This window comes from Macaca mulatta, chromosome 1 (genome assembly GCF_049350105.2).
Source record: "Macaca mulatta isolate MMU2019108-1 chromosome 1, T2T-MMU8v2.0, whole genome shotgun sequence".
Taxonomy (NCBI): domain Eukaryota; kingdom Metazoa; phylum Chordata; class Mammalia; order Primates; family Cercopithecidae; genus Macaca; species Macaca mulatta.
In genome coordinates, this window is record NC_133406.1 from 24,310,110 (window position 1) to 24,324,146 (window position 14,037).

A 14,037-nucleotide genomic window follows, 5' to 3' on the forward strand; every position below is an offset into this window, starting at 1 on the left:
CACCTCAGCCTCCCGAGTATCTGGGATTACAGGTGTCCACCAACACATCCAGCTAATTTTTTGTATTTTTAGTAGAGATGGGGTTTCGCCATGTTGGTCAGGCTGGTCTTGAACTCCTGACCTCAAGTGATCCACCCGCCTTGGTTTTCCAAAGTGTTGGGGTTACAGATGTGAGCCACCACACCCAACCTGATCTATGTTATCTTATGTAAACTGTAGATTCACTGAGCCAGAACAAAGGCATAAATGACATTTTTCCCTACCTGACTCTTGCATGAAAATTGTGTGCTTCTCAATATCCCACCCTTTCCTCTTTAAATTTGGAGCCCTCAAAATCATCTGCAGAGAAAGGCATAGACCTGTCTCTGGGTTTGTCCTTAACTTTGGCAAATAAATCTCCTAAAATGATTAAGATTTGTCTCATTATTTTTCTAGATTGACAGAAGCTAGACACAAGTGTATATATATCACACACACACACATATATATATCATTTATACATTTCTATACACAGCTTAAACTGATCTACATTGTTGGAAGTCCAGATATTAGTTATCCTTGATGAAAGGTGGTAATTGCAAGGGAGGACATGGAATATTATTAACGTTCTGCTTCTTGATCTGGGTTTTGGTAACACAGGTATGTTTCTTTACAAAAATTTATTGAGTTATGTATATTTTTTCTGCATGTATATTTTACTTCAATTGAAGTTTTTAAAATTATATTTATTTTACTTATCAGATTTTCAAGATAAAAAATTTAATAATACACTGGTCTACCAAGGATACAGAAAAATAAGCATCCTTATGCTTGTCGGCATGGGGGTAATGTGGTACAACTTTGGTATAAAGAGTGTTAACAGAGAGGAGTGCCAAGATGGCTGACTAGAAGCAGCTAGTGCATACCTCTCTCAGGGGGTAATGTGGTACAACTTTGGTATAAAGAGTGTTAACAGAGAGGAGTGCCAAGATGGCTGACTAGAAGCAGCTAGTGCATACCACTTGACACAGTGGCAAGTAAACACTAGTTCTTCAAGTGGTTCATCCAGAAGGTCACATTGGGATTCATCCGGGAAGCATGGAAAACCATGGAAAGCAGAGAGGAGTGAAGCAGGACAGCCACCCCTGCTGGATTGGCACAGAACCAGAGGAGGCGCCCTACCATGGGAAAAGGGTGAGTGAGAGCCCCTGAGGAACTACATCTCCACCATGGACCTTTTCAATCATGAACACAGGAGATCTCCCTTGACCCTCCTGGACCTCCACACCAACATGGAGAGCTGCCTGGAGTCTGGACAGAGCCATGACTCAGGCCCATGTTGAGCCCCACAGGCCTTGGATCCCTGAATACCTAAGTGCCAGCTGCTGTAGCCTCACCAACAAGGGAGGCCAGACTCCTTTGTACACCCCTAGTATAGGGGCCACATCCACAGTGCTGAGGAGTAAATGGACTTTAGGCCCCGCCTCTGCTGTACCTTACTGGGCAACGCCCTCTGGCCTGGTTCCCCAGCACAGCCACCCTACCCTAGCCTGATCACTGTGGCAAATCAAGGCTCTCCATTTCTCTAGGACATAGGTCCCAGAGGAAACAAACAGGCCCACTGTAATTTCCACTATCACAATTCCTGTCCCTGCTGCCCTCAGGATGGGGAGGAAGCGAAGAGCCTGAGAACTTTCATGGACCTCCAACATGCCACAGCTGCCATACAAAAAGGCAGCCAAACTGTCTTCCATGTAGGTCCCTCCTCTACTACCCCTCCCAGCTTGGGACCCCAGCACAGCCACCCCACCACTGCCTATTCACTTCAGTTGGTGGTGGCTTGTCATTTCCCCAGGATGGAGCTTTCAGAGAGCACTGACTGGACTTCTGCCATTGCCACCGTTGTGGTACCAACCCTTGCTTCCCTGGGCTGGAGAGGGAATAAAGAGCCTGATTGCTTTGCTTGCATGTCCAACAAGCCACAGCCGCCCTATGGAGAGCCAGCCAGATGTCTTCCTCACAGGCCCCTACTCCCTCTGCTTTTCACCAAGCAAGGCCAGCTTAGGCCTGCAGTGCTGTTGCTCCACGCCCAGTTTATCATTCCAATTGGTTATGGCTCTGTGTTTCTCTGGAGTGGAGCCCCCAAAGGCAATTAACAGCCCTCTGACATCACCACCACTGTGGGTCCCACTCCTGCTATCCCCAAGCTGGTGAGGGAACTAAAAAAACCTGAACTTGTCCCAGAGCTGTGGTGTATAGCTTGGGAGTGCTAAGCAGGGATCTGTGATTAGCACTGAAGCAGGAGAGGAGCCCACACTCTCAGGCACTGAGAGAGGTGAGTCACGCAGGCTTGTAGGATAATACAGGAGCAAGACAAGCCTCCCTCTGCAGGGCCAGCCTGGAAAGTGTTGGCCTGTCTCCCTGCTGTGTCTTCTGCTTGAGGGAGCCCCATGGCCTGGAACATCTAAAATAGAAATGCAGACACAGTGCCAAAGACCAGAAGGGGCTTCTCGAAGGCCCAGCGGCAGACCTGGTGAGGGGGTCACCTTTCTCCCCACTGCACTGTGCAGAAGGGCTGCAAATGCCAGGAAATACAAAGGAGCCATGCAGCTAAGTAAGAGCCTCTCTCTCGCCATTACTGTTAAGCACCATCTACTGGACCACAGGCCAAACTACAACACCAAAAATATTTTGCTAACGTATCCTGTGAAACCAAGGGCAAGAATTCAGTCACAACTAAAGATCCTGCACAGAGCCTTGACCCTCTGAAAACATCCAGAAACAAAGCCAACTGACTATATTCAACTTATTCCACAGTTAAGGAAACACCCACCAACCCTCCCAGATGAGAAAGGATTAGTGCAAGAACTCTGGCAATCCAAAAAGCCACAGCATCCTCTTACTTCCAAACAATCCACTAGCTCCCCAGCAATGATTCTTAACCAGTTGGAAATTACTGAAATAACAAGCAGAATTCAGAATCTAGATGGTAAGACAGCTCATGGAGATTCAGGAGAAAGTGGAAACTCAATCTAAGGAATTCAAGGAATCGAGGAAAATTATTCAAGAGCTGAAAGATGAAATCATCATTTTAACAAAGAACAAAACTGAACTTTTAGAGATCAAAAATTTACTACAAGGACATTATAATACAATTGGAAATATAAAGAGGAGAATAGACCAAGCTGAGGAAAGAATCTCAGAGCTCAAAGACCAGTTTTTCTAATCAACTCAGTTAGATAAAAATAAAGAAAAAAGAATTTTTTAAATGAACAAACCTCCAATAAATATGGAATTATGCAGAGACAAAATTTATGACTCATTGACATTCCCGAGAGACAAGAAGAGAGAATAAACAATTTGGAAAATATATTTGAGGATATAGTCCATAAAAATTTCCCTAATCTTTCTATAAAGGTTGACATGCAAATCCAAGAAATACAGAGAACCCTGGCTAGATTCTATACAATATGACCATCCCCAAGGCACTTAGTCATCAGATTCACCAAACTCAATGCAAAACAAAAAACAAAACAAACAAACAAACAAAAATCTTAAAGGCAGATAGATGGATCAAGTCACATATGGAAGGAGCCCCATCTGTAGCAGTCTGTATACTAACAGCAGACTTCTCACCAGAAACCTTACAAGCCAGAAGAGGTTTCCTTCTATTTTTAGTTTCCTTAAAGAAAAGAAATCCCAACCAAGAATTTCATATCCCACCAAACTAAGCTTCATAAGTGAAGGAGAAATAAAATCCTTCTCAGACAAGCAAATGCCCAGGGAATTCATTTCAACTAGACCAGCCTTACAAGAGGTCCTTAAGGGAGTGCTAAACTGGAATTGAAAGGACAGCACCTGCTAGCACATAAACACACTTAAGCACACACCCCAAGGAGACTATAAAGCAATCACAATCAAATATATACAACAACCAGCTAACATAATGATGACAGGATTAAAATCTCACATATCAATACTAACACTAAATATAAATGGGCTAAGCACCACACTTAAAAGGCATAAAGTAGCAAGCTGGATAAAAATATAAAATGCAACCATCTGTTGTTTTCAAGAGACCCATCTCACATGCAATGCCACGCACATATAATCTCAGCCCACAGACTTAAACTAAAGGGATGGAGAAAGATATATCACGTAAATGAAAAACAAAAACGAGCAGGAGTCACTATTCTTATATCAGATAAAACAAATTTTAAACCAATAAAAATTAAAAAGGACAAAGAAGGGCATTACATAATGGTAAAGAGTACAATCCAACAAGAAGACTTAACTATCATAAGTACACACCCAACATTCGTGCACCAAGATTTGTAAAACAAGTTATTCTTGGCCTACAAACAGACTTAGTCAACCACACAGTAATAGTGGGCCACTTCGATACTTCACTGACAGCATTAGACCAAGCACTGAAGCAGAAAGCTAACAAAGAAACTCTGGACTTAAACTCAACACTTGATTAACTGGACCTATAAACATCTATACACCACTCCACACAGCAATCACAGAAAATGCATTCTTTTTATCTGCACATGGAACATATTCTAAGATCAACAACTTGATTGGTCATAAAGCAAGTCTCAATACATTTTAAAAAATTGAAATCATACTAAGCACATTCTCAGACAGCAGTGCAAATAAAAATAGAAATTCATACCAAGAATATCTCTCAAAACTACACAAAAACATGGAAATTAAACATCATGGTCTTGACTAACTCCTGGGTGAAAATAAAAATTAAGGCAGAAATCAAAAAATTATATGAAATTAATAAAAATAGGAATACAACATGTCAAAATCTCTGAGATACAACTAAAGCAATGTTTAGAGGAAAGTTTATAACATTTAACTCCTTCATCAAGAAGGCAGGAAGTTGGATTAACATTAAACTCCTTCATCAAGAAGGCAGGAAGTTGGATTAACATTAAACTCCTTCATCAAGAAGGCAGGAAGTTGAATTAACAATCTAACTTTGCACCTAAAGGAAGAAAGAAAAAAGGAACAAACCAACCCCAAAAGATCAAGGAAGCCGAGAGTTTCTTCTTAAAAAAAAAAAAAAAAAAAAGATTAATACACCCCCCAGCTAGATTAACAAACAAAAAAAGAGAGATCTAAGTAAGTTCAATCAGAAATGACAAAGATGCCATTCCAACCAATCCCACAGAATTTACAAAAGAACCTCAAAGAATACTCTGAACAACTCTATGCATAAAAATTAGAAAATCTAGAGGAGATGGATAAATTTCTGGAAATACACAATCTCTCAAAATTGAATCAAGAAGGGATTGAGACCCTGAATACACCAATATCAAGCTCTGAAATGAAATCAGTAATTTAAAAATCCTACCAACTATAAAAAGCCCTGGACCAGATGAATTCACAGCTGAATTCTACCAGACACACAAAGAGAAACTGGTATCACTCCTACTGAAAGTATGCCAAACAATTTAAGAGGGGTGGGGTTCCTTCCTAATTCATTCTATGAAGCCAGCATCAGCCTAATACTAAAATCTGGCAGAGACACAGTGAAAAAAGAAAACTTCCAGCCAATATGCCTGATGAACATAGATGCAAAATTTCTCAACAAAATACTAGCAAATGGAATTCAACAGTACATCAAAAGTTGCTACGCCACAATCAAGTAGGCTTTATTCATGGGATTCAAGATTGGTTCAACATATGCAAATCAACAAATGTGATTCACCACAGCAACAGAATTAGAATAAAAAACCATATGATTATCTCAATACATGCAGAAAACGCTTTTGATAAAATTGAATATCCCTTCATGATAAAAACCCTCAACAGATTAGACATCAAAGAAACATGACTCAAAATAATAAGAACCATCTATGATGAACTCACAGCCAACATCACACTGAATGGGCAAAAGCTGGAACCATTCCCCTCGAGAATTAAAACAAAACAAGGATGGCCATTCTCACCATTCCTATTCAACATGGTACTGAAAGTCCTAGCCAGAGCAATCAGGTGAGAGAAAGAAATAAAAGGATCTAAATAGGAAAAGAAGAAGTCAAACTACCTCTCTTTGCTGAAATATAATTCTATACCTAGAAAACCCTAAAGACTGCCAAAAGACTACTAGAACTGATAAACAATTTCAATAAGATTTCAGTATACAAAATCAATGTACAAAAATCAGTGGCATTTCTATACACCAATAATGTCTAAGCTGAGAGTCAAATAAAAAATGCAATCCCATTTACAATAGCCACAATGAAAATGAAATACCCTTGAATATAGCTATCCAAGGAGGTGAAAGATCTCTACAGGAAGAACCATGTAACATTGCTAAAAGAAATCAGAGATGACAAAAATAAATGGAAAAACCTTTCATGTTCAGGGATTGGAACACTCAAAATCATTAAAATGGCCATATTACCCAAAGCAATTTACAGATTCAGCAGTATTCCTCTCAAACCACCAATGCCATTCTTCAAAGAATCGGTAAAAACTATACTAAAATTCATATGTAACCAACAAAGAGCCTGAATAGCCAAAGCAATTCTAAGCAAAAAGAAAAAAAAAAAGAAGAAGTATCACATTACCTGACTTTAAACTATACTATAAAACTATGGTAACTTAAACAGCATGATACTGGTACAAAAACAGACACATAGAGCAATGGAACAGAATAGAAAACCCAGAAATAAAGCCACACACAACCATCTGATCTTCAACAAGACCAACAAGAATAAGCAATGAGAAAAGGAGTCCCTTTTCAATACACGATGCTCGGATAACTGGCTAGCCATATGCAGAAGAATAAAACTGGACCTTACCTTTCACCATATACAAAAATTTAACTCAAGATGGATTAAAAATTTAAATGTAAGATCTCAAACTCTAAGAATCCTAGAAGAAAATTCAGGAAATACCCTTAGCAATACTGGCCTTGGCAAAGAATTTATGACTAAGTCCCTAAAAGCAATTGCAACAAAAACAAAAATTGAAAAGTGGGACCTAATTAAACTAAAGAGCTTTTGCACAGAAAAAAAAAAAAAAAAAAACTATCAATAGAATAAGCAGACAATATGCAGAATGGGAGGAAATATTTACAAACTGTGGATGACAAAGGTCTAATATCCATCTATAAAGAACTTAAGTAAACAAGCATAAAACAAAGAATCTCATTTAAAAATAGTCAAGAGATGTGAACAGGCACTTCTCAAAAGACAGACACTTTGTGGTTGGACACGGTGCTTCACACCTATAATCCCAGCACTTTGGGAGGCTGAGGTGGATGGATCACTTGAGGTCAAGAGTTCAAGAATAGCCTGGCCAACATAGCAAAACCCCATCTCTACTAAAAATACAAACATTAGCTGGGTGTGGTGGCATGCACCTGTAATCCCACCTATTGGGGAGGCTGAGGCAGAAAAATCCCTTGAAGCTGGGAGGCAGAGGTTGTAGTGAGCCAAGCTCATGCCACTGCACTCCAGCCTGGGTGACAGAGTAAAACTCCATCTAAAAACAAAACAAAATAAAAAACAGACAGACACTTCTCAAAAACATACATGCAGCCAACAAACATGAAAAAATGCTCATCATCACTAATCATCAGAGAATGCACAGTGAGATACCATCTCACACCAGTCAGAATGGCTATTATTAAAAAGTCAAAAAACAACAGATGCTGGTGAGGCTGTGGAGAAAAGGAAACACTTATACACTGTTGGTGGGAATGTAAATTAGTTCAGCCACTGTGGAAAGCGATTTGGAGATTTCTCAAATAACTCAAAACAGAACTAGTATTCGATCCAGAAATCCCATTACTGGGTATATATCTGAAGGACAATAGATCCTTAGACCAAAAAGACACATGCACACTGATGTTCATCACCATGCTATTCACAATAGCAAAAACATGGAATCAACCTAGGTGCCCATCAATGGTCAATTGAATAAAGAAAATGTGTTACATATACACTATGGAATACTATACAGCCATAAAAAGAATGAAATCATGTCCTTTGCATCAATATGAATGGAGCTGGAGGCCATTATCCTACGTAAACTAATGCAAGAACAGAAAACCAAATACCACATATTCTCACTTATAAATGGGAGCTCAACATTGAGCACATGTGGACATAAAAATGGTAGCAACAGACACTGCAAACTATTATGGCAGGGCAGAGGGGAAGGATCCATTTGGTTTGAAAAACTACCTATTCAGTACTATGCTTACTATCTGGGTGCAATATATCCATGTAACAAACATGCATATGTTTCCCCTGTATGTAAAATAAAAGTTGAAATTAAAAAAAAAAAATTTTAGCAAGATTTGTTCGGAAAAATGCTCTTCAACCCAGTAATCTAATTCTAGGAATTTACCTGAAAATACACTTTGGCAAAATTGTTCCCTAAAAGGGTAGTTACCTATGCATTGTTTGTGAGAGTAAAAATCTGGAAACAAATAGTCCATAACAAAGAATTTATTGACAAATGAAACTATCTCTTTAGCTGGCTATTGTATGGTACGAGTAGAAATCAGGTTGTTCTTTTGCACCAACGACCCTTCAAATACATCCTGTCAGCTAGAACTTAGATAAAAATCTCAGACAACTCTCAGAGATTTTCTAGTCACTCTCAAGTATTCATACACAGATTTATTCTCCAGGTGCTACAAACTTCCAGACCAGTCTAATATGAAAGCTTTAAGCAATCACTCAGTTTTAAGTTCTCCAAGGTGAGCTTCTTTCTGAAGTCTACCACATTTGTCTAGAAGAGTAAAACTCCCTCACATTTTCAACTCCAAAAGATATCAATAAGTGAAAACAGTAATACGCTATGTGTATAGTATGCTAAAATGTGTAAGGAACAAAAGGAATACATAAACTTATATATGCATATTCATTACCCAAGAAACAAATCACAATGATTGTCTCGGAATAAAAGAACCAGGTGGCTTACTTTTAAAGTGATGTAATTCTATACCTTCTAAATTTTTATCATGTTTTTCCAGTGCCTATTCAAATAATAATAATGAAATAAAAAGGAGGTCCAAAAAACATTGTCAGGTGAAAACAACATAACACTGTAACCTCATTTTTATAAGCCATATTTGAGCTGGTGATAAACAGGATTTTGATTTTAGTTTTATGTAGTTTTATGTTTTATAAATTATTGTATTATTTTAGTTTTTCAATTACATTTACATGTACTGCTTAAAAGTTCTGTAAGGATATTAGAAAATAAGTAACCTCTAAGGTCACAGCCCTTGGCTTGCTCTGATCTAATGAAGAAAGAAAAACCACTCAAGCAAATAGATACATATTTAGGAGAAACAACACAAAATGTAAATATCCACAGCTGATAATGTATATAAGGTGTATTTGTTAAATAATTTAGTGTAAGGAAGCCTATCTTAGGTTTTAGCTAATGAGATGCAGATATTGAATGAGCAAGGGGGCCTGATCATAAGCAACAGATGTAGTTATTGTATTTTAATTTAATGAGCCTTAGAATGGCTGTGATGAAGACTAGAGAAGGGTGATCCTTTACAGGAGTCATGGCTTCGGAGTCCTAAAATAGCATTTGTAAAAGGCAAACCCTTGCTCTAACCTATAGTACTTTAGGAAACATTGTCCTTGTACAGCCACGAGATTCTTTGGCATGACAGTATTTCAAGTCTGCCTCAATTTTTTTACCTAAACTTAACAAAGTCATAAGAAATACCTTTCTACAGCAGATCACTGCACAAACTTTTTCCAATTCTAGCCCCTCCTACACAGCCCCGAGCAACTCACAACCAATTCCAAAGGGTGTAGGTGTAGGCAGGACAGGAAAAGAACATAATCAGCAAAGACTAGTCAGCACCATTATATCATTACATCCATCACTCTTAAAGGGTTTTGTTGTTGTTGTTGCTTCTCAGAATAATATGTTAGCATTATAAATTAATTCTACTTTTTTCTACTATTTTCTAATTCACTATTTTCATGATTAGTACATTATTTCTTTAAAAACTTACAGTCTTTTGTTCACTAATATATTAGTCATATTAATTGTAGATAAATTTCATTTCATTCTTGCTTCTGTATTGTCTGTTTTTAAATTTTTCTTGTTTTAATCAGTTTAAGTCCACTGATTATGGCCTCCTTGCTTATTTTAAATCTGCAAGCTCAAACCATGTGTGTAAACAGGCCTATGGGCTGAGTCCTGGCCCTGTTCTGGGGAGTTAGATGCCGGGCACTGTCCTGTGCACTCTAGTATCACAGTGAGCAAGCCAGAGTGGCTCCCACTTCTACAAAGTCACAATCTGGAGGGAGAAAAGAAACTAAATACAGAAATCTTTACAAATGCCAAAGCTGCAAAACACAAACATTCCTATTTATGGAAAATATAAATGTAGACTCTAAATGAGACATTAAATAAAGTATTGGATGTTCAATAATGAAGTTCCTCTACACGAAGTAGGAGAAAACATAAACACAATTGAGAGAAAAAGATGTAAGAACATATACAGAAAAGATCAAAAAGCTGTCCGACTACCCTTTCATATTAATGTACTTAAAATTTAAGTTTTAAAAGTTATCGCAAGAAAAACTAAAACATGTGACAAGGTAAGTAACCAAAAATTAAATTGGAAAAGGTGTCAAATAATTTTTTTAAAAAATCTCTGGGTTCAGATGACCGTACAGCTGTTAAACTCTTTTAAACACTTGGAGATGCTGATTTCAATATTAATTGTGACCAAATGTATTTTAAATGTACAAATATTTGACTTCTACATAAAGAAAATGACATAACTTCTTCAAGAAACCTAAAGGAAGGTAAGAATATGAATGCTACAAAGTAAGAATATCTTTTAATAGATGTTCCAAACCCAAGATTTGTTCCACTTGCCCTCCTAGGCAGGCTGAAGAAGTGAAACATTCAACCTCTTCCCCACCAACCTGCTGTGCTTTCTGTTAGAAATAGCATAGATTTTAGCTGTGGTAGATTTATAGCATCGTTGTGGTTCTGAGCAGTATTCTTGCTGCAAGTAAAGGAAGTTATTGGTGCCTTCTCTGAGATCAGCAGCTCAGGAGAGGACCACGGAATCACCTTTTGTGAGAGCACCCCTCTTGTCCTTCCACCCCGCACTCTTAAGGCTGCGCTGGCCTGGGTTGACTTGTAGCCTCTGGAAAGGATGGGAAGTTGGCTGGCAGTTCTCAGTCATGCTAAGGGCAAGGAAGATAAATAATTTTTAATAGGACTGTAGTATATTCAGAGTACGGAATATTATCCAGTGCTAAAGAGGAGCTATCAAGCTATGAAAGGCATAGAAAAACTTAAATGAATACTACTAAATAACGGAAGCCAATATAAAAAGGCTACATACTGCATGATTACAACTATATGACATTCTAGACAAAGCAAAACTATGAATACGTAAAAACATCAGTGGTTGCCAGGGGTTAAGGGCCAGGGAGGGATGAATAGTCAGAGCACAGAGGATTTTTAGAGCAATGAAACTATTTTATATGATACTATAATGATGGACACATGTCATTATGACTTTGTGCAAACCCTTTGAATGTACAATATCAAGAGTGAATCCTAATGTAAACTATGAACTTTGGGTAATAATATGTCAATATAGGTTCATCAATTATAACAAATATACCACTCTGATGGGCATAAGGGAAGCTATGCCTGTGTGGGGGCAGAAGAGCTACAGAAATTCTCTGTTTCTCCTACTCAGTTTTGCTGTGAACCTAAAACTATTCTTAAAAATAGTCTATTTAATTATATGTATATTATATATAATATGTATTATTTAAATAATAAATATATATTATTTATATTTAAATATTTGATATGAATATTATTTAAATATATAATGTATTGTTATATAGGAAGTAAATGTATCTTAATATAATTACATTAAATATAAGTACATTAAATATAATATAAATTTTAAATATAAATATGCACATTAATATAAATATGTAATATATGTAAATTATATATATATTTGTTGAATGAATGAACCTGAGAAAATGTGGTCAACCAAAAACTATAAAATTAGTATGCTTACTAACCACAATTTGTTTTTACTTTTTGCCTTTTCACTATTGCTGCTCCCGTCAATAAAGACCAGAGTCTTTGTAGGAGCAGATTTGGCCCTGAAATCCAAGTCACAAAATCATGTCTGCAGGACTGGTCCTCTCTTTTTTTATAAATAATCCCACAGAGCTTTAATTCAATTATCTGTTCAAGTACTCTTACACATACCAATTAACATTGTTCTTCTATGTTAATGGTGGTCCCTGCTAAGTGCCAGTAATTATTTTTTGTCCCCAGATACCAATTATTATTTTAAATCTAAAAATTCATAAGAATTTGGGACATGAGTGCCCCAAGAAAACTTTATTTCGTCTAGTTCTGATGCTCTTTCCTTGAGTCATAGTATCCTTGAATGATTTTACATACACACAGGCGCGCACACACACACACACACACACACCCCCAACATGTGACAACCAGCACTTGGGTCATTTCTGCCCTCCTTAGTTTCAGAGGAGGGTAAAGTTGTGATAGCTGCTTGTTCATTTTCCACATTGGCAGTACTGTTGAAGTTTATCCTGAAGAAACAAATTGCATCACAGTCCTATCAAAATCCTTTTCCTTCCCTGCCGTTAGCATCACAGAACTGCCAGCCAATTTCCCATGCTTCCCAGGGGTTACAAGCCAACTCAGGCCAGTCTAGTCTTTAGAGCATGAGGTGAAAGGACAAGGGGATACTCTCACAAAAAGTGATTCCATGGTCCACTCCTGAGCTGCTGTACTCAGAGAAGGCACCAATGACTTGCTTTTCTATTCTTGTGGCAAGAATACTGCTCAGGACCACACTGATGCTACAATCTATGCTCATTCTAACAGAAAACACAGCACGCTGGTGGGAAAGAGGTGGAATGTTTCATCTCTTCAGCATGCCTAGGAGGGAAAATAGAACAAAGTCCACCTTATTACTAGAAATAAATATTTTGCAAACACACAATAAAACTTATGGGGAGTAAAGCATTAAAATTCTATGGAGGGAAGATTCTCCCTTTCCTTGGAAGCAATCCAATCAGTGTGGAATGACAGAAATAAACACGAATTATATTTCCAGCCCTGCCTGTCAGCCACAAAATCCTGTGACTTTAGGCAAGGGCAAGGTGACCAGGACTTGTGAGGGCCTATATACACCAGGCAAACTGTGAGGCAGATGTTATGCACATTCCCCAGAATGATAAACTGTGACTCAAAGAAGTTCATTCACTTACCTAACATCGCATAGCTAGTGGGTGGTTTAAAAAAAAAAAGAAATCAAATTCAGTCCTATCTACCTTCAAGCCTATGGTTTTTTAGTGCAACACACTAAACTTCCCAAGGCTTCAGTCGCCTCACCTAAGCTCTCTTCCACCTCAAAAGTTCTACGTAAAGAAGATATAATATAAATTCTCAGTAACAGTACTTTTTATAGAAAATAGAGATTTACGTTATTTAAAAATCCTTATTACTCCTCTGAATAAACTGTAAATATTTTTTAATTCCATACTTTTATTTTATCTTAGATGCAAAAGTATACATATCATAAAATACGAGTAGATTCTCTCAGGTGCTAGGTTTACCCAGAATAGAGTTGAAACCAAGATGACAATTTCTTTTTTTGAAATCAATGTTAACCATTAGCTTCTTTGCTTGGGACATCCCTATAAAGCATTGTTACCATTCACAGCAAAAATGGAATGGAATTTGGAAAGTCATCCACACTCAGAGAAATTGCATCATCAGACCTGTGCAACTATTCTCAGAACTTTCTTAAGTCAAAATTGCCACTGTTTCCATCTTTCTCTGCCACCCTATCCTCCTGCCATTGTGTTAGTTATTGAATTAGAAAGGTAAATGAAAGTGAAAAGCTTCTATTCACTGTAAGATTTATAATTTTGTTCTTTATTCATGTAATAAGTTTCATGTAAAAATCCTGTAACTGAAAACCATACACCACATGTTCCCACTTATAAGAGGGAGCTAAACATT